Source organism: Tursiops truncatus, chromosome 3 (genome assembly GCF_011762595.2).
Source record: "Tursiops truncatus isolate mTurTru1 chromosome 3, mTurTru1.mat.Y, whole genome shotgun sequence".
Lineage (NCBI taxonomy): Eukaryota > Metazoa > Chordata > Mammalia > Artiodactyla > Delphinidae > Tursiops > Tursiops truncatus.
Genome location: NC_047036.1, coordinates 98,086,822 through 98,113,208, shown reverse-complemented (window position 1 = coordinate 98,113,208; position 26,387 = coordinate 98,086,822). Strand labels below are relative to the sequence as shown.

At 40.4% G+C, this 26,387-nt stretch overlaps 1 protein-coding gene across 2 annotated transcripts in view; it reads right to left on the bottom strand.

The window, feature by feature from the left end:
* FAM170A (family with sequence similarity 170 member A) overlaps nucleotides 1-26,387 on the bottom strand; it is a 59,518-nt gene that overhangs the window by 7,100 nt on the left and 26,031 nt on the right. Inside the window, exons 1-2 of one of the 2 annotated variants that reach the window (XR_012330832.1) lie at nucleotides 12,179-21,922; nucleotides 10,189-10,273 (exon numbers count right to left, since the gene is read on the bottom strand). The gene's annotated coding sequence lies outside the window, so the exon portion shown is untranslated. Of the gene's footprint in view, nucleotides 1-10,188; nucleotides 10,274-12,178; nucleotides 21,923-26,387 lie in introns of those variants that run through there. The other variant, XM_073802433.1, reaches the window with a different exon arrangement.

Below are 26,387 nucleotides of genomic sequence, written 5' to 3'. Positions count from 1 at the left end.
AAGTAATTTATCCTTTAGAATTTTCCACAGGAATCTGTTGATTGTATTCCTGTGATGTCATTTAAGATGTTCCCTATTACCTCTATTTTCTTATAAACAGGTAGTTACAGCTAGAGAATTAATTAGATTTAGATTCGATTTCATGTTACTACAAGATTATTTTATAAGTGATGCTGTGTACCTTCCTATTGCATTGCAACAGGAAGTACAAAAAGTTGTCCATTTTTTTGTTTGTTTGTTTGTTTTGTGGTACGCGGGCCTCTCACTGTTGTGGCCTCTCCCGTTGCGGAGCACAGGCTCCGGACTCGCAGGCCCAGTTGCCATGGCTCACGGGCCCAGCCGCTCCACGGCACGTGGGATCCTCCCAGACAGGGGCACGAACCCGCGTCCCCTGCATCAGCAGGCGGACTCTCAACCACTGCGCCACCAGGGAAGCCCTGTCTGATTTTTAATGAAGTTAAGGTTGATCGGTGAGGTCAGGTGCTGTCAGCTTGGTCCCTCCATCCATAATGATGAGGAACCACAATGCTCCTCACCAACCTTTCAACAAAGAGCATAACAACCGTTGATGATCACCACTTCCTTAGGAGTTGAACTTTCATTAGAAGTTCTAATTCCATCATTCCAAGGAGGATGATTCTTTAGGCATCTTTCTTAGACCCTGAATTTCTGAAAGAAATGAACCTCGCCTCAGAAAAGGAAAGACGATTCCAAACGTACCAGCTCAGGTTGTCCAACCTAGAAGCAATGGATTCATCACAGCTAGCCCCAGCTAGGTTGGGACATACTTTGGTCATTCCTTCATTTCTCTGTCCATTCTTCATTATATAAACAGTTATTTAGCCCCTCCTATGTGCCACGCTCTCTAGATTCTGTACTTGAACATTTAAGAACAAAAGAGATACAAAGATTTTCTCTCAAGGAGCTTAATTCTAGAGGAGAAGATAGACAACTTTTTTAAAATAAGTAAAATACCTAGTAGGTTAGATATTTGCAAGTACCGTGATGAAAAATAAAACAAGAAACTGGATATGGGACTATAGGAAATAGGGGAATTTCTATGCTGAATGGGAGGTCATGGAAGGCTTCACTAAAAGGGCCTCATCTCAGTAGTACCTGAGGGCAATAAGGGAGCTTAGAGCCAAGGTTACATTTTTTAGGCAAAAAGAGACTGGAGTCTGGGTCAGGGATTGCTTGGCGTGTTTGAATACCAGGAAGAAAGCCAGCGTGGCTGAGGGAGGGAGAGAGTGGTAAGAGGGGAAGTCAGAGGGATAATGAGGAACCAAATTATATAAGATTTATAGGCTACTGCTAAAACGTTGGCTTTTACTCTGAGTGACGTGGGAAGCTTGGAGAGTTTCAAATGAGAAATTACATTTTAAAAGATCACTCTAATTGCTTTGTTAAGAACAGACATTTGGAAGGCAAGGTCAGAATCAGAGAGAATAGTGGGCCTATTGCAATAAACCAGGAAAGAGATGAACCATAAAAGGAAAACTAGGTAAACTAGACGTCATCAAAACTAACATCGTTTGCTATGTGAAAGATTCTTTTAAGAGTATAAGAAGTCAAGCTAGAGACTGGGAGAAAATATTTACAAACTACATAGCCAACAAAGAAGTAAGTCTATAACATATAAAGAACGCTCAAACTCAACAGTAAGAAAATAAACAATTTGATTAGAAAATGGACAAGAGATATGAAGAGATTCTTCATTGAAAAGGATATACAAATCGCAAATAAGCACATGAAATGATGTTTAATAGCACTAGCCATTAGGAAAATGAAAATGAAAACCATAATGAGATACCACTACTCATCTATCAGAATAGCTATGGGATCCAGGTAAAAAATTAGCTTGTTTCTCCAAAAAAATTTTTCTTAGCACCTGCGAAGTCACTATGAAAGGTACAGTGAATAAACATTTTGCTATCCACGGAAGAGCAAGTAAGTTAACACTGGAGAAAACACTTCATAAACCATACAAGCTGCACAAAGGTGAGGCGCAACAGTTACCCTCAGGAGCTGTAATTCTGAATACTTTTAACCTCAAATGGACCATGAACTTCTCTGTTCCAACCTAAGATTCTATAGTCGTTTCGCAGTATCCTCAGGGGATTGGTTCCAGGAGCCCCTGCAGACACAAAAATCCACGGATGCTCAAGTCCCCTATGTAAAATGGCATAATATAGTCAGCCCTCCTTACCTACAAGTTTCGCATATGCAGATTTAACCAACCATGGATAGAAATTTTGATTCACATTTGGTTGAATCTAAGGATGTGTATTTACTGAAATAAATCCACCTGTAAGTGGACCCACGCAGTTCAAACCCACGTGGTTCAAGAGTCAGCTGTAGTACCAAGTCCAGTGTGGAGGCACAGGGGGTTCCCCGTATCACCAAGCAATTATCAGACACCACCTGAGTGTTGTACAAATGCAGCTCAGTTCTGACACTATTTACACAAAGATAGCGTCAGATTCCACAGATTAGGGCTCAGTCCTACAAGACTGCTCCTACCACACACACACACACACACACACATTCAGACACCAGTAGCAAATAATGCAGGTTTCCATCCTTGCTTCTGACCAACCAGATGTTGCTTTCAGCTTGATTAATCCATTCACACAAAGCGGGCTCACAGAACTCAGAGAAACATTTTACTTACTACATATTACAAGTTTTAAATATATATAGACTCAGGAACAGCCAGATGGAAGAGATGCATAAGGTAAGGCACAGGGAAAGTGTCTAAATCTTTCATGGTCTCTGAGCATGCCACTCTCCTCGCACCTCCACATGTTCACCAACTCAGAAGCAATCCAAACCCCCTCCTTTTGGGTTTTTATGGAGGCTTATTAACATAAGCATGATGATTAAATCATTTGCCTTCGGTGAATGATTCAACCTCCAGCCCCTCTGACCACTTTAGAGGGGTGGGAATGGCAGTTCCAACCCTCTAATCACTTGGTTGGCTCTACTAGCAACGAGCCTCCGTCCTTAGACACCTTTATTGCCCTCAGCACTTAGGAAATTCCAAGGGTTTTAGGAGCTCTGCGCCAGAACAATTGAAGACCAAATATCTATTTCTTATTATATCACACAACCACCTTCAATTTCTACAGCACTGCCTTCAAGAGGTTGCCCAGTCCATATTTCAGTATTTCCAATGACAGGAAACAATTCCCCTCAAAGCAGCTTTGACATTTATGTATAGAAAACTTAAACTTTAATTCAGTAAAAAGAAGGATCTTCTATATCCATAGGGCTTTCCCTATGTATCCCAGTTATACTCTTTTTTTTTTTTTTTAAGAAGATGTTGGGGGTAGGTGTTTATTAATTAATTAATTTAATTTTGCTGTGTTGGGTCTTCGTTTCTGTGCAAGGGCTTTCCCTAGTTGCGGCAAGCGGGGGCCACTCTTCATCGTGGTGCGCGGGCCACTCACTGTCGCGGCCTCTCTTGTTGTGGAGCACGGGCTCCAGACGCACAGGCTCAGTAGTTTTGGCTCACGGGCCTAGTTGCTCAGCGGCATGTGGGATCCTCCCAGACCAGGGCTCAAACCTGTGTCCCCTGCATTAGCAGGCAGACTCTCAACCACTGCACCACTAGGGAAGCTCCAGTTATACTCTTTGAAGACCATATCAATCAAGAATAAGCTTGAACTACCACTGGCATTTTTCACAGAACTAGAACAAAAAATTTCACAATTTGTATGGAAACACAAAAGACCCCGAATAGCCAAAGCAATCTTGAGAACGAAAAACGGAGCTGGAGGAATCAGGCTCCCTCCCTGACTTCAGACTGTAATACAAAGCTACAGTAATCAAGACAGTATGGTACTGGCACAAAATCAGAAAGATAGATCAATGGAACAGGATAGAAAGCTCAGAGATAAACCCACGCACATATGATCACCTTATCTTTGATAAAGGAGGCAGGAATGTACAGTGGAGAAAGAACAGCCTCTTCAATAAGTGGTGCTGGGAAAACTAGACAGGTACCTGTAAAAGTATGAGATTAGATCACTCCCTAACACCATACACAAAAATAAGCTCAAAATGGCTTAAAGACTTAAATGTAAGGCCAGAAACTATCAAACTCTTAGAGGAAAACATAGGCAGAACACCTTATGACATAAATCACAGCAAGATCCTTTTTGACCCACCTCCTAGAGAAATGGAAATAAAAACAAAAATAAACAAATGGGACCTAATGAAACTTCAAAGCTTTTGCACAGCAAAGGAAACCATAAACAAGACCAAAAGACAACCCTCAGGATGGGAGAAAATATTTGCAAATGAAGCAACTGACAAAGGATTAATCTCCAAAATTTATAAGCAGCTCATGCAGCTCAATAACAAAAAAACAAACAACCCAATCCAAAAATGGGCAGAAGACCTAAATAGACATTTCTCCAAAGAAGATATACAGACTGCCAACAAACACATGAAAGAATGCTCGACATCATTAATCATTAGAGAAATGCAAATCAAAACTACAATGAGATATCATCTCACACCAGTCAGAATGGCCATCATCAAAAAATCTAGAAACAATAAATGCTGGAGAGGGTGTGGAGAAAAGGGAACACTCTTGCACTGCTGGTGGGAATGTGAATTGGTACAGCCACTATGGAGAACAGTATGGAGGTTCCTTAAAAAGCTACAAATAGAACTACCATATGACCCAGCAATCCCACTACGGGGCATATACCCTGAGAAAACCAAAATTCAAAAAGAGTCATGTACCAAAATGTTCATTGCAGCTCTATTTACAATAGCCCGGAGATGGAAACAACCTAAGTGCCCATCATCGGATGAATGGATAAAGAAGATGTGGCACATATATACAATGGAATATTACTCAGCCATAAAAAGAAACGAAATTGACCTATTTGTAATGAGGTGGATGGACCTAGAGTTTGTCATACAGAGTGAAGTAAGTCAGAAAGAGAAAGACAAATACCGTATGCTAACACATATATATGGAATTTAAGGGAAAAAAATGTCATGAAGAACCTAGGGGTAAGATGGGAATAAAGACACAGACCTACTAGAGAACGGACTTGAGGATATGGGGAGGGGGAAGGGTGAGCTGTGACAAAGCGAGAGAGAGGCATGGACATATAGACACTACCAAACGTAAGGTAGATAGCTAGTAGAAAACAGCCGCATAGCACACGGATATCAGCTCTGTGACCGCCTGGAGAGGTGGGATAGGGAGGGTGGGAGGGAGGGAGACGCAAGAGGGAAGAGATATGGGAACATATGTATATGTATAACTGATTCACTTTGTTATAAAGCAGAAACTAACACACCCTTGTAGAGCAATTACACTCCAATAAAGATGTAAAAAATAAAGAATAAGCTTGAAATTTTATTGTAACAAATAATTTCTCCAAATCTCAGTGGTTTAAAACAACAAAGGTTCATTTCCCGCTCCTTGTACATGCCCATCATGGGCTGCCTAGGAGTTCTGCTCTTCATTTTCCTTATTCCTGCCCCCAGCTTGACAAAGCCACCTCTCTCAGTCATCTTTGTAGAGAGAAAGAATTCTGGAGCCTCACACTGGCAGTGTGAGTTCTGGCCCAAAAGTAACACACATCACTTCCACCCAAAACTGTTGACCACAATCTTATTTTTAGGGAAACCACTGCCCAAAACCGCCTGCCCTGACCAGGCCCGATAGTAACCACTTGCACGAGTTATCTTACAACAGGAGGTCCTGGTAAGGAACGCGGAACTAACAAACTACCACCAACCGGAAGAATTCGGGATAGGTCAAAAGGAGAGAGGAGACTCCAGTCCATATGTCCTACCAACCTCCCAGAACCCTTCTCGCTGGAACCTATCCTAGCTGAGCAATGTGTGCACCACCAGAAAGGATCCTGAGTCAGAATGATCGGCCAGAGACAACCCAGAAACTAACCCCATTACCATAAAACCTGAGACTGCGAGCCACATGGCAGAGCAGTTCTCCTGGGTTCCCTTACCCTGCTGCTCTCTGCCCGGACACGCCTTCCCAATAAAGTCTCTTGCTTTGTCAGCACGTGTGTCTCCTCAGAAAATTCTTTTCTGAGTGGTACACAAGAGCCCACTCTTGGGCCCCGGAAGAGGTCCCTCTTCCTGCAACATTATCATATGTCTCTCCATTTTCTAAACTCCTTAGGGAAAAGTAATTGTGAACAATACTACTGAATAGTACAGAAACCATACAGAACAATTCTAATCCCTCCCTGTTAAAGATAAGACTTGACAAAACCATCAAGCTATGCATTCACAAAACTGGGTCTAGAACTCAGATCTCTTAGGTCATCATTCAGAACCTTTTTCCGCTATGCTATGTTAGGATTTTTATACCAAGACAATGTAGTTGGGTTAATAATGCCTTTACTTCATTTTTTGTTTTTGTTTTTTTTCATAAATTGATTCAGGAGGGAGGCTTTGGAAGCCCCTAAAACACTTGCTTTAAACTGAAAAGCAACTGGAAAATAATCCCACTGCCTTTTGAAATGGTTGACCTAGTCAAGATTAGATGTCTGGGAGGCTTTTATGTTCTGAATATAGGGAATAAAAAGGAAACAATCTTCCTAAGTCTTTAAGAAACAGGGGGAAAAACTCTTGACTCCCACTTTGCCATTTTGATTAGCTTGTTGACACTTCAGTTCTTTGAGTAATAGCAGTGGCAACAGCTAGAGTTTAGCCAAGATAAAAGTATATGTAATAGTGTGGCGGCCCCTGCAGAACCACATACCACTGTAAATGCTTTAGCTCAATCCTATTTGCTCATAGGTCTGTGCAAAGTAACAAATGGTTCTGAAACATTTATTCCAAATAGCTTTCTTATTATTACTTTAAAGATAACTTGGCTGCCAAATACTTGCTCCCTGGTGAAAAAGAATGCATATATGGGAGGAGGATTTATGTATCAAGATATGCTGCTTATTTCGCTCCTGCTGATACAATGCACATCTAATGAATTAGAGATAATCTCCCTCTCTTCCCCAAACTGTAGATAAATGAGTATGTCGTTTCTCCCTCCCTTCAATTCATCCTGGTCATAGTTATTTTCTTTAAGAATATTATTCCCCTGCTTAAATCTTAAATGGCTTCCCAACGCGAGAAGAATAAAACCTAAAATATTCAACCGAACATTCAAAGGCCCGTAGGGTTGAAGACCCTGCCGAGTTTTCCAGACTAAGCATAACACTCACCTTCCCGCCTCCACTCAACTAGGCCAGACTTCCCTCCCTCCATCAGAGGACAGGCGCTTGCTCAAGTCATTTCTTTCAAAAGTATAATTTTTCAAAGTACAATTTGTTTTTAAGTCCAATTAAAATCCCACTTTCTACAAGAAGCCCTTCCAGATATCCCAGTGAGAATGGACCACACATTTTCCCAGCATGTAAGTTGTACCTCTGTGATAACTCTTTTCACATTCTTCAGTCGGGCAGACTCTTAACGAATGTGTCTGATTTCCCCCACAACATAGAGTAGGATCCCTTGGAAAGTAGAGGCCAAGATTCCTTATCTCTGGATTTTCCACATCTCCTTGCACTGAGCATGATCCCTAGCAGGACCCTGGGGGCTCCTGGGCACAAAGCCTGTATCAGTGTCCCCCATTTCTTGATTACAGGAAATAGGCTTCATTCAGCCTCCATGACCTTCCCTGAGTTCCAATGAGCAGGTTCAAACAGTTGCTAATTAGAGAAGGGAGGGGATGTGAGACAAGGGAGGAATAGTCAAAAGAAACAATAGTGCAGCCTTGGGGCAGGGTCTTGGTTCCCCCTCAAGGGACACACATAACAATATCTTTGAGCTGTTTTGCAGATACTGAAACCCCCACTAGTTGGAGAAGTTAATGGTGTGCTACCCACAAACACGCAGACCCCAGAACCAGTTGGAACCGTAAGGTTGATGATGCTGACTCCCACTTACCTCACCACCAACCAATCAGAGGAATGTCCATGAGCTGATCACGCCCTCCTCTTTGACCGATTACTATAAAACTCCTCACCACCCTCTCCAGGTCAGGGCCACAGATTTTGAGGGCAGTCGCCTGCTCTAGCCCCCCTTTGCCTGGCAAAGCAATAAAGCTATTCTTTTCTACTTCACCCAAAACTCTGTCTTGAGATTTAATTCAGTGTTAGGGTACAGAGGCCAGATTCGGCTTCAAGTATGAGCTCCCCTACTTGCTCCCCTATCCCGCAAAAAAACAAAAGCTTAAATAAATTGCCAAAGTACTGGATCTTCTTCCTCCCTAGGCCAAACAATGTCCTGACCAGTGGCCTCTCTTCTTTTTCCCCATACCAGCACAGGAATGCCATCTCTGCATTTATGCTTGCCTGTCACCATGTTCATGTAACTGAACAAAAGTGACAGCCCTGTTCATCCCATGTCCTGTGTAACCCACCCAACTCCTTTCATCTCCATCTAAAACTATTTTTTTACACTGCCTAAAATTTAACCATAAAGAAGCAGTACTTTGAATATTTACCCTTCAAAGATTTTTATTAAAATACAAGTAACCTCATGAGAAGTGGTGCCTTAACTTAAACCATCATCAGCCATTGTTTTAGCAAGGACTAAGGGAAAACAGGCTGAGAATTGGGCCATTTTTTAATGGGATTGGAAATGTAGAGACAGGAAAAAGAAGAACTGGTATCTGTTCAGGAGGTAGATGTTGGGGAGGTGGTGAAAAAGTACCAACAATAAATATTCAACTTCCTCATAAATTTGCAACAGACGAAGTCTTCCTGAGCTGGTGCCCCTGTGTGAAGCAATGTATTAAGGACATAAGACATACAGATCCACTTCAAATTAATAATGTTAATAAACTGAGCTGAGACTCAGAGAGTTCAAATAACTAGGGTTGAGAAGAATATTCGAAGTTTATTTTTAAAGGAGCCCAGAGATTGAGGTAAAACCCACAACTGTAAAGAACACCTTTCCATCAGGGACTTAGCTTCTATGTATGAATTGTAAGTAAGGGAAGCAGCCTTAGAAAGCAGAATCAGATGATTACTGGTGCCTAGGAAAACCTCTGGCCTAAAGAAGTAATCTGAAGTTAGCCCCATCTTCCTCTAAACCCATTTGGTAGGGTTTTGAAAATCTCCTCCATGAACATAATACACTTGACATGAATTCATGGAAGTAAATGAGGTTAACAGGATCTGACCAACATCTTAGTGTATCTTCCAAAGGATGGGCAGTGTATCCATAATGAGGAAAGGAATATGAAATGCTCACAAATCCCATGATTAAAATGCCTCTTGGTCTATAAATCATGTTTCCCTGCTGTTCATAGCTCTGAAAAGGATTAGAGAGAAAACTACTCCTGGGTGTGACAACTGGGGTCACTGAAGATTAGATGTTGCCAGGAACCCACAGAGTCTGCCCTGCAGAAAGCAGTGAAATGATCAAACCCCCACCACTCCTTCTGCTGGAATATTTACTGTTGACACAAGAGTTCAGCTGTAGACTATGAGCAAAAACCTTCTGTCAATCCCTTTCAGTCCTTAATGAGATAAAAAGAGCTAGAGATCTTTCAAAACAGTTGAAGATTGCTACCTGACAGGGAGCTGGGAGTAGTGCAACTAGCATATGGGTAATTTTTAAGGCTACTTTTAAGTGTGAAGCCCTTTGACTGGTTCTCTGTCTCATGGGTGTCCTGAAATTTCCATCTCACTGAAATTTGGAAAAGAATTCAGGCTCTATCTTTCCCCAGAGAGGGGAGGCAGCCACAAGCTTTACACACCTAGAGTTTGTACATACGGCAAAATTAGATTTGCTTACTATTGGAGCCTGACAATACTTGATACCTGATAAAAATCACTGTCAAATAACATTTATAAGAACCCAGTTGCATGAGATGGGGTACTATGTTGAGGATCACAAACAGTTACAGCAAAGGCCTCCAGGTGCCCAGAGTTTAGGGCAAGCAAATGAGCATATAGGAAAGGCAAAATTTTAAAATGGCAGACCAAATTTGAATGGACCAAGTAACTGCTTTGCCATTGTACATTCTTCCTATCCCCTGTCACCCATCCATCTATCCATCCCCCCAAAACATACCCCAACCCTAGTGACAAAGGTGGAGGCAAAGCCTGGAAGGACAGTCCACAGGTACTGAGATGCTCAGGGTTGGGAAGGACTTTGATGCTTGTGAAATCCAGTCCATGGTACCTTTGAATTTCCTTTGCCATGGCTCCACCAAGTAATTACTTGGCACATGTCCTAGGACCTTCAGGGACTGGGAATCCACCACTTTCTAAAACAAAACAAAAAATAAACTCAACATATTTAGGCAGATAAAACATATTTAGGCAGATATAACAAAAAATTCTTCCTTGTAAGGACAAATCCACTTCCCCAGAGCCTGTTGCTTCTGGTTGCATCTTTTAGGGCCACGGAGGGAAAAAAAAAAATCAACATTCCTCTTCCATAAGACAATCCTTCTAATATTTGAAGACTGTTATCTCAGCCCTTCAGGTCTTTTCTTCAGCTACACAGCCCTATTTCCCTAAAGGTCCAGATTTCATTTCCACATTGTGATCCAAACTTTCTCCTGAATGTGTCCTAGTTGCTTTATATTTATCTTAGTCTACATTCCCCAGAGCTTAACACAGTATTCCAACTAAGGTCTGACCAAGGCAAAGTAGAGTGGGGTTCTTACCTCCCCCACCAGAGATACTTCTCTTAAGACTGGCTTTTCGGTAGCCACATCAAACTGCTAACTCCTACCGAGCTGATACAGCCACTTTAAAGTAGCCAAGTCATACTTCAAAACCATTATTTCTTACCAAGTAATGTAGCTACCTGGGTTATCCAGACCTCTTCTATCCCTCACCCAAAGACCATCCATAAGCCTCACCCCACCAACATAAAAACACAAGAAATGGGTAAAGTTTTCTGTTTTGTACATTCCTTTGGAAAAGCGGAAAATTATTTGATGTGCCCATGACTCCTCAAAATACCCCAGGTCAAAAATTGTCATCTCAAAACGTTATGCCACTCGGTGAGCTAATTTCGTGAATCTTTAAATAGCATGAAGGATACCTAATACGTTAAACCATTAAATGGATCCTGCCTAATTAACAGTAAATCCTAGGGGAAAGAGTGCAGGTCTGTCATTAGAGCCACCTGAGTCTGAATCGCAGCCATATTCATAAAGTGCTGGTGGCCCAGCACAACTTATTCTGAGTCTTGCTTTCCTCCCCTAGAAATGGGGCTAATACATCCACCTTGCCATGTCCCTGTATAAAGTACTTGACACAATGCCTGGTCTGTGGCGGATGGGCAGTAAATGATATGCTTCCCCTCGCAGCACAGATTATTACAGCTTACACCCCATTTCCCTTAGTAGATTCCTAGCTCTTAGAGAAAGGGCCTGGGACTTCCTTGTCTTCACATCCCCCAGACCCTCAACACCAGTGTAAGCAGACACACATTCCTCTTGAATATAAATGTGAGCATTTGGCTTTAAATTCAGTTGTATATCATATAGAAATAATTACATTTCTGCTCTGGCCTCTCAGTTTCAAAGGCATATTTTTTTAATTCCCAGGGAATAGCTAAGAGTACCTATTATAAAAAAGAAAAAAGATAGACTCTACTCAAGTCTCGGGCAATCATGTTCAAATGGTGCTCTAAGTCTCGGAGAACAGGTTGACATTGACATTTCTAATATTCCTAATGTTGACCCAATTTTAAGCTCTATTTCTCTCCTCAAGTAACCGTGTTTCAAGACACAACCAGAAAACAGGAGGGGCAAGATGAGGCTCTGACGGGGAAAGCCAACCTCTGATATATCCAATTTCTGACCTATGGCTCAGTCAGCTCAAGGGAAGTTTTGTGGGTCCCCAGTGTCTTCCCAGGGCGACAGACACTCCCACACGGCCTCAACCAGGCTGAGGTAATTGTTACTGTTATGGCTTTAACGATGTGAGTGGGAGAAGATGAGAATTCTGAAAGACTTATTTACTGCAAAGCATCCCAAATATCTCATTAATCTGCTTTTCATTTGGCAAACTCTTCCTTCATTAAAAGTGCCACGCTCTGCTCTGCGGTTTATGACAAAGTAAAACCGTCTCTGGGAGGCAAAGCAGCAAAATGGAAAGAATGTGGGCTCTGGAACAAATTAGACGTGAGTTTGATTTCCAAGTGTGCTACTTACTTGTTCTGTGACTGTGGGCAGTTTTCCTTAGCCTGTTAGAACCCCATCTTCCTCATCTGTCAAGAGAAGATGATTGTCCTGTCCTGGTTTATGAATATTGAGATCAGCCCTAGGCCTTAGGGCACTATGTTTGTTTCTCCTTTAAGGTTCAATGGTCACCTGCAAAAGGAAGATCATAATATTACCAACTTCATACACTTCGTGATGAGGATTTAAATGGGTGAATGTATGTAAACTAATTAGAATAGAGTCTGGCACAGAGGAAGTTCTATATAAGTGTGTTATCATCATCATTAAGGATTAAATGACACACATAAAGGACGCTTTGAATAGTGACTTGCACCTGTTACTTATGAGGTGCTCAATAAATGTATGGGAAAATATCTCCCCTCCCAACTAGAGACTTTTCCTTGGGGTCTGAAGAAACTCCTTGGGTGGGAGGAGCTTTTCAAAATTATATACTCAGGGCTTCCCTGGTGGTGCAGTGGTTGAGAGTCCGCCTGCTGATGCAGGGGACATGGGTTCGTGCCCTGGTTCGGGAAGATCCCACATGCCGCGGAGCAGCTGGGCCCATGAGCCATGGCCGCTGAGCCTGCGCGTCTGGAGCCTGTGATCCGCAACGGGAGAGGCCACAACAGTGAGAGGCCTGCATACCACCCCCCCAAAAAAATTATATACTCAGAACTTTAGAGAAAGAGGGATCACGTAGATAAAACCTGTTTACAAAGAAACAGACTGACGGATGTAGACAGGGAGAGCAGGGATGAGAGGTAGAGAAGGGAGCTTCCCTGGTAAGGTGGCACAGTTATCAGAAAAGAAGATACCAGGTCTCCTGATACCCAGATGACTACATTCTTTTCCCCAGGTCATGCTGCCTTTTAAGTGTTGTCTTGATTGAGAAACACCTTCCTACAAACAGAGTTCAAATTGTCAGGTGACCTCTGATCTTCTTTGAGGTTGAGAATAAAGAAAAGACGTGGACTCAGGATGGTTTAGGAAGATGCTGGGAATGTAAAGGGAGAGAATGGCTCCCCCCAAAAATCCCAATTCAGAGCAGGGACTATTTACCTCACTCTGGACAGTAAAATAAGGGCAGTGCACCCAGATACTTGCCACCCACAAATCCAAATCCAGGAAGCTCTGCCTCCCTTGGTTAATTTTAAACGCTGCTTTTATATCGCAGTTTAGATTTGTTTTGTTTTGTATGTACAGTATCAGTGAGCTCCAGATTCCTTATTCCTTAGCTCTAGGAATGAGAGCCCTTTCCAGCTGATTTGGTGTCACTCACCACTGAGGGAGGCAGAATATTCCTCTTCTGATTGGAAATACTCACTTTATTTCAGTGGGTCTCCTTCATTTCTTTCCCTTCCATCAGGGAGATAGATCTCACCTAGGGTGTTCTGCCTTTCAAAGCAGTTTTCACTTCAACAACTAAGATTTAAAAAATTTTTTCAAGTAAGCAAAGAAACAGAAGCCAAGAGTACAAGAAAGAGAGCACAGAAAAATAGAAGGGAAAAAAAATCAGCCCCAGGGTGAACACAAATATTGATATTTGGGGTCCCCTAAGCTTGAGTCTAGGCTCTATTTTGTGCTGAAATTCTGGGCTCCTCTGGCAGCTAATAGGTATAAACGTCTGCCAAAAAACGCTAATAAGTATTTTCATGAGGAACCAAGGGGGGGACAAGGTGAGGGTCTTAATACAGTTTCAATGTTCCCCAGCTCTGTCCATGGCCTACCTACCCTCATGGACTCAGTGCTAAAAAGAGACGGCTGTCCATCTAAAAATAAAGAGAAGGCATACTAACAATCCTGCCCTGCTATGAGATCCATGCATATCCCAAAAGGGGGAAGACTGCATGTCCTGCTTCTGCCCGGCTCACATCAAGAACTCCAAGAGAGAAATCAGAGGCAGAGGCAAGAACGGTACCAGGGGAGGCTGCACAACTGAGAGCAAAATCTGTGTCCCCTGTGAGGGCAACCAGCCTACCACCACGGGGGCTGAAGCGAGGGAGGAAGGGAACGCATCATGGAACCCACAGGAGGCAGACAGAACTGGAGCGCATGTAGGAGACAACCCGTGGGACTCCGCTGGGGCTGGGTGGGGAGGACATGGAGATTTGTAATAGCCAAAGAGATAAAAAGCTAAAAATACGGGTTATTACCATTGCTGTGACCCCTTTGAAAACTCCAGGCTAGCGTGGCCTGAGAAAATGGGTTGACATTGGTAATACCACCTCCTTCTGTTATTTCTCTACAATTTAATCTGCACACAGTGTTGTAACGAGGATCCCTAGTGGGCTGTGTTCATCCAGACTAAAGCTCTTCTGATGCAGGTGTTCCCAGTAAAAGAAATACGATTCTTGATTCTTAGAATTTAATTATGTGCTGCTCTTTGTATATTAAAGTAATTCAAACTACTGTACCACTGGGGTATATGATTTGTATTATTTTTCCTATAAGTGGGATGGGCTGGTAAAGAATCATGCATTTTCTCACGAAGGTTCACTTGCAACTAATCACACACGTTTGAGAAATAGCAGGTCAGGACTAGAGGCACCGTGTGTGTCCATGAGACAATTTCTCTGCAAAGAAGCAATATAATATAAAGAATGGTTAAATCAATTAAACAAGGAGACCATTAGACTGAGGCAGCTCTAATACATTAGCCTACATAAGCAAACCAAAACCTAAGCCTGTAATGCCTCAAGGGTAAGAAAGTGAAACCTAAGGACAACCAATCGCAGACAGCCAATTCAGCTTTTCCAAATAATGCAACTGCTTCAGCCAATCAGATAATTCCCTCGCTTTGCTTCCCCTGCATCTTCTCTACAGAAGTCTTTCTCCCAGCTCCCGTATGGGGAGCATCCTAACCATTTCCCATTCGGTGCTGCTTGATTCAAATCAATTTTTGCTGAAATAAACTCTTAAAATTTGAATATGCCTCAGTTTATCTTTTAACAGAACTAAGCAACACTAGTCCAGAAGATACACCAAAAAGCATTATTATTAGCCAGCGCCTAGCCTTAACCTGTCTGGGTCTCAGTTTTCTCATGAGTTAAAAAAAAATTTGCAGTTAAAAAGATTTCATATGCCACCCCTTGGAGTTCTTGTGAGGGCCAAAAGAGAGTATTTGAAACATTTTCTAACATTTTCTACTATAAAAATAAGGGGCCACCTAGTCCATTGGAGTAATGGAACTTTGTTTTCAGGTAAGTTAAAATACCTGCTTCCTTAATTATTAAATTTACAATTTAATAATTTATAAAATGTATCACTCCAGCTCCTAATTCTTATGTGATGACATGAAGTACAAAGGCAAAGAAAAGAAAAAGACCAAATCTCCTTCAATCACAGTATCTGGGCCGTTCTGGCTCATATTAGAAATCTCTGTATGATATTACATTCTAACATCCGATATTAAGCTTTCTTTCAGAGAATAAAGAAAATATGTGCCAATATTAAGTTATTCTTGCCACTGTTGTCTTAAATGAATGTGGGTGTCTTCTTAAGGCACTTTATACAAATCAATATGCCACCAACCTAGTGAAATGTGGCCACCCACACCAAAAGTACGACTAGAGAGAAGCATCCAGCCCATGAAAAAAACTAGTGACTTTTAGTGAACAGAATAAGGAAGAAATTAAATTGGAGTCTGTGGGTGGTGACAGCAGAAGAAGTGGGTCATCCTTTTAAACCTCATTTCCTCCGAAGTTTTATGTTAAAGAGGCCCAACCACCAAAAAGTGAGTTTCCATATTGCCTAGGGAAAACGATGTCAAAGTAATTTGAATATTTTTCAAATAACCTTCCTTAATACCCTATGCAACTGAGAAATCCCACAGGCCTGTAAATCTTAACAAAGCCATTGTTTCCAGCTCTAAACCCTGCCTTTGGGTTTGGCTTTCTCCCTTTCTTTATGGATGAATAACATTTTCAATCAAGTTGTTTTTCTTACTCTGGGAACCAAGCTCATTTTGCATAAACATAATCCTCTCTGGCATAAAGCCAGAGATTTTCAGGCTCTCTGGCTTTACCTTCCCTTTCTCATCACTACTAGAACATGAGAGTCACACTCCAGGAATCTCAGGGGGTGCAGGAGAGATGCTGTGCAGTGGGATGCAAGTTGCTTCTGAAATCTTAAGAGCAGAGTCACCTCAGAGAAGATGCTTCACACCCAAGTCAGGTTCTCAACTGTAAGCCATGTATAATAGTGACACTAGTAAGAATCAGATAAGACTTCACTCAATGACTGCTCCTCTATGAATGCTATCCTGTCCACTTTCCCCCTCCCTTAATGAGAATGGCCCACTTGCCACCTTTGCCTCCACCACTGAGGTGTATACAAGCTTTGATCACAACGTTTCCGTCATTTACTTGCTTTTTTTTTTTGGCCGTGCGCCTTGTGGGGGGATCTTAGTTCCCCGACCAGGAATGGAACCTGGGCCCCCTGCAGTGGAAGCACAGAGTCCTAACCACTGGACCAGCAGGGAATTCCCTCATTTACTTGTCTATATTTCTGTCTACCCTCACCAGACTGAAGACTTTTACAGGGCAGTACCTTTGTCTTATTTATTTTAGAAATCCCCAAACCATGCTTGCCAATGTTTGTTATGTAATAGGCTCTAAAGAAATGTCTGTTGAAGGATTAATTTGTTAATTGACTGACTAGTTGATTGATTGAATGAATGCCACAGACGAAAGCACCCTAGAAACCTCCTATCGCTAGACAAATGTAAGTCATTATTATGTGGAATTCCATAAATTAGCTTTGAACTTGAGGTAATTAGGCAATTGCTCAAAGTCAAGAGGTAATGGACCTTTTAAATGTTCTTATTTCATATCATCCTTTGTTCTTGTTTATTTATTTAATCCAGACAGCTGCCAAGAATTTACACATCTTAAGATAACACACTAAAAAAAAAAAAACAGTCCCTGCCACAGAAATACTGAGAAATATTCTGCTGGCTAAATTAGAACTGACTTTTAGAGACACAATGATGAAATTACAGACTTTAAGTTCTTTCTCCAGTACAAACTGGTGTCCTGGGGAGACCAATTAATGCTAACGCCAACACAGAACAATGAGGGGACTGTCCTCAGATGCCCATTTTGTTTTTACCAGTTGCTCTCAATATGAGAGTACTTACAGGAAGTAGCTGGGTGTTTGGTTTTTTTTTTTTTTTCACTATTCACTTCATAAATATTGGACACTAGCTGTGTGTTGGCTAAATATAAGAGATGCAAACAAGGATTTCAAGGTGGCATGTGGGTTGCATGAAAGGTTCTTGACAAGATTACATATACCATAACCAAGGCAAAATGAAATGCCATAAGACAAACAGAAATACAAAACTCCCCAGTGCAGTAACAGGCCCCTGGAGAAGATCAGAAAAGACTCCATGGAGGAGGTGGTAACTGTGATAAATTAGGCTTTGGACAATACGTCAATCCACATAGACAGGGAGAACAGCGTGGTGGGACTGGGGAAGAGTGGGGATTCCAAGGAGGAATGATGCTATACAGAAATTACAGAAGGGAGGGCCAGCTCCCATGGCTGTTTTTAGTCTTCATTTCCAGAAGTTTCCATTCCATGTGCTCCTGGTATGCTAATTTGACTCTGGTAATAACCAATTTGACATTAGTGTATTTAATGTAAAATAACACTGATATCATTACTATAAATCTCTCTCTCTTTTCACAGCAGCAATAAATATTATCTTGAAGCAATAGATCAAATACTACATTTATATAATATCCCTAGAGAAATTATTCAAAATTGAAGCACACTTTGAGTATATTATAATTACATTTTCTTTAATTTTCCATGGAATTCAAAACAAATACTTCTCAGCGTTTTCTGAAAATGATCTGTGCTTAACATGGAAAAACATTTTAATTACTATAGCATAACATCTTGCCAACTTCTACATCATTTAATCCTTGCCAGATTCTGATTCTAGCATTAGAATTAGCTTCTCCGGAATATTTTTACAAGCTGGGAATGGACATGTTTAACTGTATAACATTTCTTAACTTCATCAAATTCTAGAACAGCCCCTTCAATCTGTGATAGAAATAAAGAATCAGTTTAATGGTATGTCTCTCAAACTAATGTTCTGAAGGATATTAACAGGTGTTTCATTAAAAAATGAGAAATGTTAATGGAACAAAGTTAAGTAAAGATTTCCACACTTATGTGTGGAATCTAAAACATTCAACAAACTAGTGAATAAAACAAAAAGAAGTCAGACTAGCAGATACAGAGAATGGACTGGTGGTTGCCAGTGAGGAGAGGGAGTGGGGAGGGGCATTATAGGGGTAGGGGATTAAATATGGGGTTATTATCAGATTATATGAAATCATGTGTATGAAACTTTTGAAAATTGTAAAGCATTGTAGAATTTAAAGAATCTTTCATTCAATAAAATAGTTTAAATTTTTTTAATTTTAAAAAATATTCACTTAGATTTGAATAGGGAAGATTACCTGAATATATATTTGGACTGCTCATAGAGTAGGTGATTCAATACCTGACAAAATAAAGGGTACACCTTTTCCAACTAGACACCTCGGGAGTCTATAACTTTACTCCAACAATATCACCTTTATTCAAAATACTTCTGAACACCTCTTTAGTTTATGACATAAACTTTAGTTTATGACATAGACTCGGTGGTGACAAACTTTTCATCATTTATGGGTAGGTTTGATTTGGAGAATAGACAAAGACATTCAGAGCCAGATCTGGAAAATAAGGTAAATGGCCTTTTGATCACCTGGAATCTTCCTGTGAAGTAATGACACCAACTTTCTTGTGTAACTTATGAAGTGGTTCCAAAACCAGTAAGATAGGAAGAATTCCAAAGTGTTTTAGATAATGGTAGCATCATTAGAAAAGATATCTTTCTCCAAAAAGAATGTGACAAATTAAACTTTTTGTTATGAACATTTAGGTATGGTTGTTCAAAATAGTTCTCAATCCCTTTTTTCACATTTTGTTCAAAAGTAACTTGTCAACTTAAGGCAAATTCCTAAAGATACCTACCTACCTACCAAATGGGTTATTTCCCTTTCAAGTATTGTTTGAAAGGAGAAATGAGACTTACTCTGTCAGCTCTGGCTCCCTCCCCTTTACAGGGTAGAAAAAAACCTGAGAGAAGAAAAAGACAAGACAAGATTGGGGGTTGGGATATGGGAGGTAGTCAGCAGATATTATCAGTGGCCTGGAGGTCAATCAGATTCACAAGGCAAAAGGATTGTTTCATAATCTCCCAATACCTCTCAAATCAACCAGGCAAACCTCTGATGGTTTCCAGTCATAATAGTTACATTACATGAATTTTAAATAACCTTAAAGCTACGGTCCTTTTGGCCCTGAGCAATACAGCAATGGGCATTTAAGACACCTGGCTTCCAACACCCATCCTGCCCCTGCTGGTGGGGCCTTAGCACCTGAGATAGAGAACTCTGTTTTGTTCATTAACGAATCCCAAGCATTTACAACATATACTCATAGGTGCTCAATAAACACTTCAAGTAAGAAGGCTTACTCTCACTAGGCCTCAATTTCCTTATGTGTTAAAGAAGGTTATTAGCTTAGACCAAGAGATTCCTGTCATAATCGTGAACTTACTAATGGAGACTCATCATTTTTTCTTTCCTCTGCTTTCCAGTGGCAAAAACCTTTCCCCAAACTATACCAAAGAGCCAATGGTCAACTGTCTCTTCCTCACGCCTGACTACCATCTATATTATCAACAGACATTTTGCTTTCATAAACTCAAGATTTTCCCGAAATGAGGAGGTGTAGCTAAGATGATGGAGTAGGAAGAGGTGAGCTCACCCTGAGCTCACTTCCTCCCATGGGCACACCAATACTACAACTATTTACAGAGCCACTATTGATGAGAATGACCTGAAGACTAGCAGAAAAGATTTCCCAACTAAATATATAAAGAATCACAATGAGAACTTCCCTGGCGGCACAGTGGTTAAGAATCCACCTGCCAATGTAGGGGACACGGGTTTGATCCCTGGTCTGGGCAGATCCCACATGCAGCAGAGCAACTAAGCTCACGAGCCACAGCTACTGAGACTGCGCTCTAGAGCCTGTGAGCCACTACTACTTAGGCCCACGTGCCACAACTACTGATGCCCGCGTGCCTAGAGCCTATGCTCTGCAACAAGAGGAGCCACCGCAATGAGAAGCCCGCGCACCACAACGAAGAGTAGCCTCCGCTCACCGCAGCTACAGAAAGCCCGCACGCAGCAATGAAGACCCAACACAGCCAAAAATAAATAAGTTAAAAAAAAAAAAAAAAGAATCACAATGAGATGGGTAGGAGGAGTGGAGATGTAGTAAACTCAGGAGCCATACCCCTGGGGTAGGTGACCCACAACTGGAAGGATAACCACAACTACAGAGGTTCCCTCCAAGGAGCAAGAGTTCCAAACCCCACATTGGGCTCCCCAGCCAGGGGCTCCTGCACTGGGAACATGAGCCCCCAGAACAACTGGCTTTGCAGGTCAGCAGAACTTGTATATGGGAGAGCCAGAGGGCTCTGGGAAATAGCTTAAAGGGCACATGCAAAATTTCACATACTCCAAATCCCTGTGCAGAAGCAGTAATTTGAAAGGGATTTGGGTCAGACCCACTTGCTGATCTTGGAGAGCCTCCCAAAGAGGCAAGAGGCTAGTGGGACTCCCCCTGGGGACATAAACACTGGTGGCAGCCATTTTGGGGAGCTCGTTCTACCATGAGGACACTGGAACTGGTAAGCACCACTTTGGAGTCCATCTGCTAGATTATTAGTGCCAGGGACTTACCGGCCCACCCAGTGCCAGCCCCGAGCCTCCCTGGCCCCACAGCCAGCCTAGTAGGGACCCAGCCCTGACCATCAGAGAGCCAACACTGGCCCCAGGACCCACAAGGCCACACAGCCAGCCATGTTGAGACTTATCCCCACCCACAAGCAGGTCAGCATCCACTGCACAAGCCTGGCAGCCAACCTGGCTGTGGGGTGTGGAGGTCAAACCCTGTCTACTAGCATACCCACAACAGTCAGCCCCACCATAAAGAAGGGCCCACACAGCCCACATAAGGGTACCCCTAAAGCATATATCTCTGAAGACCACAGGGGAACGTGCTGCTAGGCCCCATAGTATGTCTCTAATATGGCCACTTCTCCAAGATTAGGAAGCATAACCAATCTACTGAATACATAGAAATAAACAGAGAATTAGGCAAAATGAGGAGACAGAGAAATATATTCCAAATGAATAAACAAGACAAACATCAGAAACAAACATGAGGTGGAAATAAGCAGTCTACCCAATAAAAAGTTCAAGGTAATGATCATAAAGATGCTTAACGAACTCAGGTGAAGAATAGAGAAACATAGTGATAAATTTAACAAAAAGCTAGAAAATATGAAGAAGAACCAAACAGAGCTAAAGAATACAATAACTGAAATAAAAATACACTAGAAGGAATCAACAGTAGATCAGATGATACAGAGGAACAGCTCAGTGAATTGGAGGACAGAGTAGTGGAAATCACTGAAGGTGAACAGAAAAAAGAATTTTTTTTTTTAATGAGGATAGTTTAAGACATCTCTGGGACAACATCAGGAGTATAAACATTCACATTATAAGGGTCCTAGAAGTAGGAGAGAGAAAGGAACAGAGACTTTATCTGAAGAAATAATAGCTGAAAACTTTCCTAACCTGAGGGAAGGAAACAGACATCCAGTTCCAAGAAGCACAGAGATTAACCCAAAGAGGTCCACACCAAGATACACTGTAATTTAAATGGCAAAAATTAAAGATAAAGAGAGAGTCTTAAAAGCAGCAAGAGGAAAGCAGCTAGTTACACACAAGGGAACTCCCATAAGACTATCAGCTGACTTTTCAGCAGAAACTTTGCAGGCCAGAAGGGAGTGGCATGATATATTCAAAGTGATGAGAGGAGGGAGTTCCTTGACAGTCCAGTGGCTAGGACTCCATGCTCTCACTGCTGAGAACCTGGGTTCAAACCCTGGTCGGGGAACTAAGATCCCACAAGCCACACGTCGCAGCCAAAAAAAAAAAAAAGTGATGAAGGAAAAAACACAACCAAGAATACTCTACCTGTCAAAGCTGTCATTCGGATATAAGGGAGAGATAAAGAGTTTTACAGACAAACAGAAGCTAAAAGAGCTCAGCACCACTAAACCCACCTTACAAGAAATGTCAAAGGGACTTCTCTAAGCAGAAAAGACCAGAATTAGAAATATAAAAATTATAAAAGGAAAAATTCCATAGGTAAAGGCAAACATACAGTAAAGGTAGGAGATCAATTACTTATAAAGCTAGTAGGAAGGTTGAAGACAAAAGTAGTAAAAATCATCTTTATCCACAATAAATAATTAAGGGATACATAAAAAGATGTAAAATATGATACAAAAAACATTAAGCATGCACAGGGCAACAGCGGGTGAGTAAAAATGCAGGGTTATAAGAATACATTCAACCTTAAGAGATCATCAACTTAAAATAAACATATATATATATATATATGGTCACCACAAACAAAAACCCGTAACAGATACAAAAATAGATACAAAAATAGAGAAAAAGGAGTCCAAACACAATATAAAGGTAGCCATGAAATCACAAGGGAAGGCAGCAAAAGAAGAAAGGAAAAAAAAGAACTACAAAAACAACTCTAAAACAATTAAGAAAATGGCAAAAAGTACATACCTATCAATACTTACTTAAAATATAAATGGACTAGATGTTCTAGTCAAAAGACGTAAGGTACCTGAATGGATTAAACAAAACAAGACCCATATATATGCTGCCTACAAGGGACTCACTTCAGATCTAATGACACACAGAATAAATGTGTGGGGATGGAAAAAGGTATTACATGTAAATGGAAATTAAAAGAAAGCCAAAATACAACACTTAAATCTGACAAAATAGACTTTAAAATAAAGACTGTTAAAAATCCACAAACAATAAATGCTGAACAGGGTGTGGAGAGAAGGGAACCTGTTGGTGGGAATGTAAATTGGTGCAACCACTATGGAGAACAGTTTGGAGCTTCCTTAAGAAACTAAAAAGAGAGCTACCATGTGATCCTGCAATCCCACTCCTGGGCATATACCTGGAGAAAAACATGGTTCAAAAGGATACAATGTTCATTGCAGTGCTGTTTACAATAGTCAAGACATGGAAGCAACCTAAATGTCCATCAACAGAAGAATGGATAAAAAAGATGTGGTACGTATATACAATGGAATACTCAGCCATTAAAGAGAATAAAATAATGCCACTTGCAGCAACATGGACAGACCTAGAGATTGTCATACTGAGTGAGCTAAGTCAGACAGAGAAAGAGAAATATCATATGATATTGCTTATATGCAAAATCTTAAAAAATGATACAAATGAACTTATTTACAAAACAGAAACAGATTCACGTACTTAGACAATAAACTTATGGTTACCGGGGGGAAGGGTGGCAGGAGGGATAGTTAGGGAGTTTGGGATTGACATGTACATACTGCTATATTTAAAATGGATAACCAACAAGGACCTACTGTATAGCACAGGGAACTCTGCTTAATATTCTATAACAATCTAATTGGGAAAAGAATTTGAAAAAGAATAGATACATGTATATGTATAACTGAATCACTTTGCTGTACACCTGAAACTAATACAACATTATTAATCAACTATACTCCAATATAAAATAAAAAGATAAAAAATAAAATAAAATAAAGACTGTTACAAGAGACAAAGGAGGACACTACAAAATGATCATCGATCAATCCAAGAAGAAGATATAACAATTGTAAATATATATGCACCCAAAATAGGAGCGCCTCAATATATAAGGCAAATATTAACAGACATAAAGGGAGAAATCAACAATAACACAATAATAGTAGGGGACTTTAACACCCCACATACATCAATGGACAGATCATCCAGACAGAAAAATCAATAAAGAAACACTCACCTTAAATGACACATTAGACCTCATGGACTTAATAGATATCTATAGAACACTTCATGCAAAAGCAGGAGAATACACAATCTTTTCAAGTTCACGTGGAACATTCTCCAGGATAGATCACATGCTAGGCATAAAACAAGTCTCAACAAGTTTAAGAATATTGAAATCATACGAAGCATTTTTTCTGATCATAATGCTATGAGACGAGAAATCAACTACAAGAAAAAAACTACAAAAAAACACAAACATGTGGAGGCTAAGCAATAGGCTACTAGACAACCAATGGGTCACTGAATAAATCAAAGAGGCAATCAAAAAATACCTGGAGGCAAATGAAAATGGAAACAATGATCCAAAATCTATGGGACACAGCAAAAGCAGTTCAAAAAGGGAAGCTTATAGCAATACAAGCCTACCTCAGTAAACAAGAAAAATCTTAAATAAACAACCTAATTTTACCTAAAGGAACTAAAAAAAGAAAAAACAAAACCCAAAATTAATAGAAGGAAAAAAATCATAAAGCTCAGAGCAGAAATAAATGAAATATAGAGACTGAAAAACCAAAAGATCAATGAAACTAAGAGCTGGTCTTTGACAAGATGAACAAAATTGATAAACCTTTAGCTAGATTAACCAAGAAAAAAAGATAGGGCCCAAGTGACTAAAATCAGAAAGGAAAGAAAAGTTACAATAAACATCACCAAAATAAAAAGTATCATAAGAGATTATTACAAACAATTATATGCTAAAAATATGGACAACCTAGAAGAAATGGATAAATTCCTAGAAACACACAATCCTCCAAGACTGAATCAGGAAGAAATAAAAAATATGAACAGACCAATTACCAGGAATAAAATTGAATCAGTAATAAACAAACAAACAAACAAAACTCCAAACAAAGAACAGTCCAGGAACAGATGGCTTCACAGGAGAATTCTACCAAACATTTAGAGAAGAGTTAACGCTTATCCTTCTCAAACTATTCCCCAAAACTGCAGAGGAAGGAACTCATTGTGAGGCCAGTATTACCCTGATACCAAAACCAGGTACCAAAGACACCACAAAAAAACAAAATTGCAAGCCAATATCACTGATGATAGAAGCAAAAATCCTCAACAAAATATTAGCAAACCAAATACAACAATACATTAAAAGGATCATCCACCATGATCAAGTGGGATTTATTCCAGGGATTCAAGGATGGATCCATACCCACAAATCAATAAGGTGAACACCACATTAACAAACTGAAGAACAAAAACTATACAATTATCTCAATAGATGTAGAAAAGGCTTTTGATAAAATTCAACATCCACTTAGGGTAAAAACTTTCCAGAAAGTAGGTAGAGAGGGAATAGCCTCAATATAATAAAGGCCAAATATCACAAACCTACGGCCAACATCATACTCAACAGTGAAAAGCTAAAACCATTTCCTCTAGGATCAGGAACAAGATAAGGATGCCCACTCTCACCACTTTTATTCAACATAGTATTGGAAGCACTAACTACAGAAACCAGACAGGAAAAAGAAATAAAAGGAATCCAACTTGGAAAGAAAGAAGTAAAACTATCACTGTTTGCAGATGACATAATACTATATATAGAAGATCGTAAAGATGCCACCAAAAAAAATCAGAACTAATAAATAAATTCAGTAAAGTTGCAGGATACAAAATTAATATACAGAAATCTGTTGTGCTTCTATACAATAACAATGAACTATCAAAAAGAGAAATTAAGAAAACAATCCCATTTACAATTGCATCAAAAGAATAAATACCTAGGAATAAATCTAAGCAAAGAGGTAAAAGACTTGTACTTGGAAAACTGTAAGACATTGATGAAAGAAACTGAAGACAACACGAACAAATGGAAAAATATACCATGCTTATAGATTGGAAGAATGAATATTGTTAAATTGACCATACTCCCCAAGGCAATCTACAGATTCAATGCAATATCTATCAAAATACCAGTGGCATTTTTCACAGAACTAGTACAAATAATTCTAAAATTTGTATGAAAGCACAAAAGACCCTAAATAGCCAAAACAATCTTGAGAAAGAAGAACAAAACCGGAGGTATCATGCTCCCTTATTCCAAGCCATACTACAAAACTATAATAATGAAAACAGTATAGTACTGCCACAAAAACAGACACATACATCAGTGGAACTGAATGGAGAGTCCAGAAATG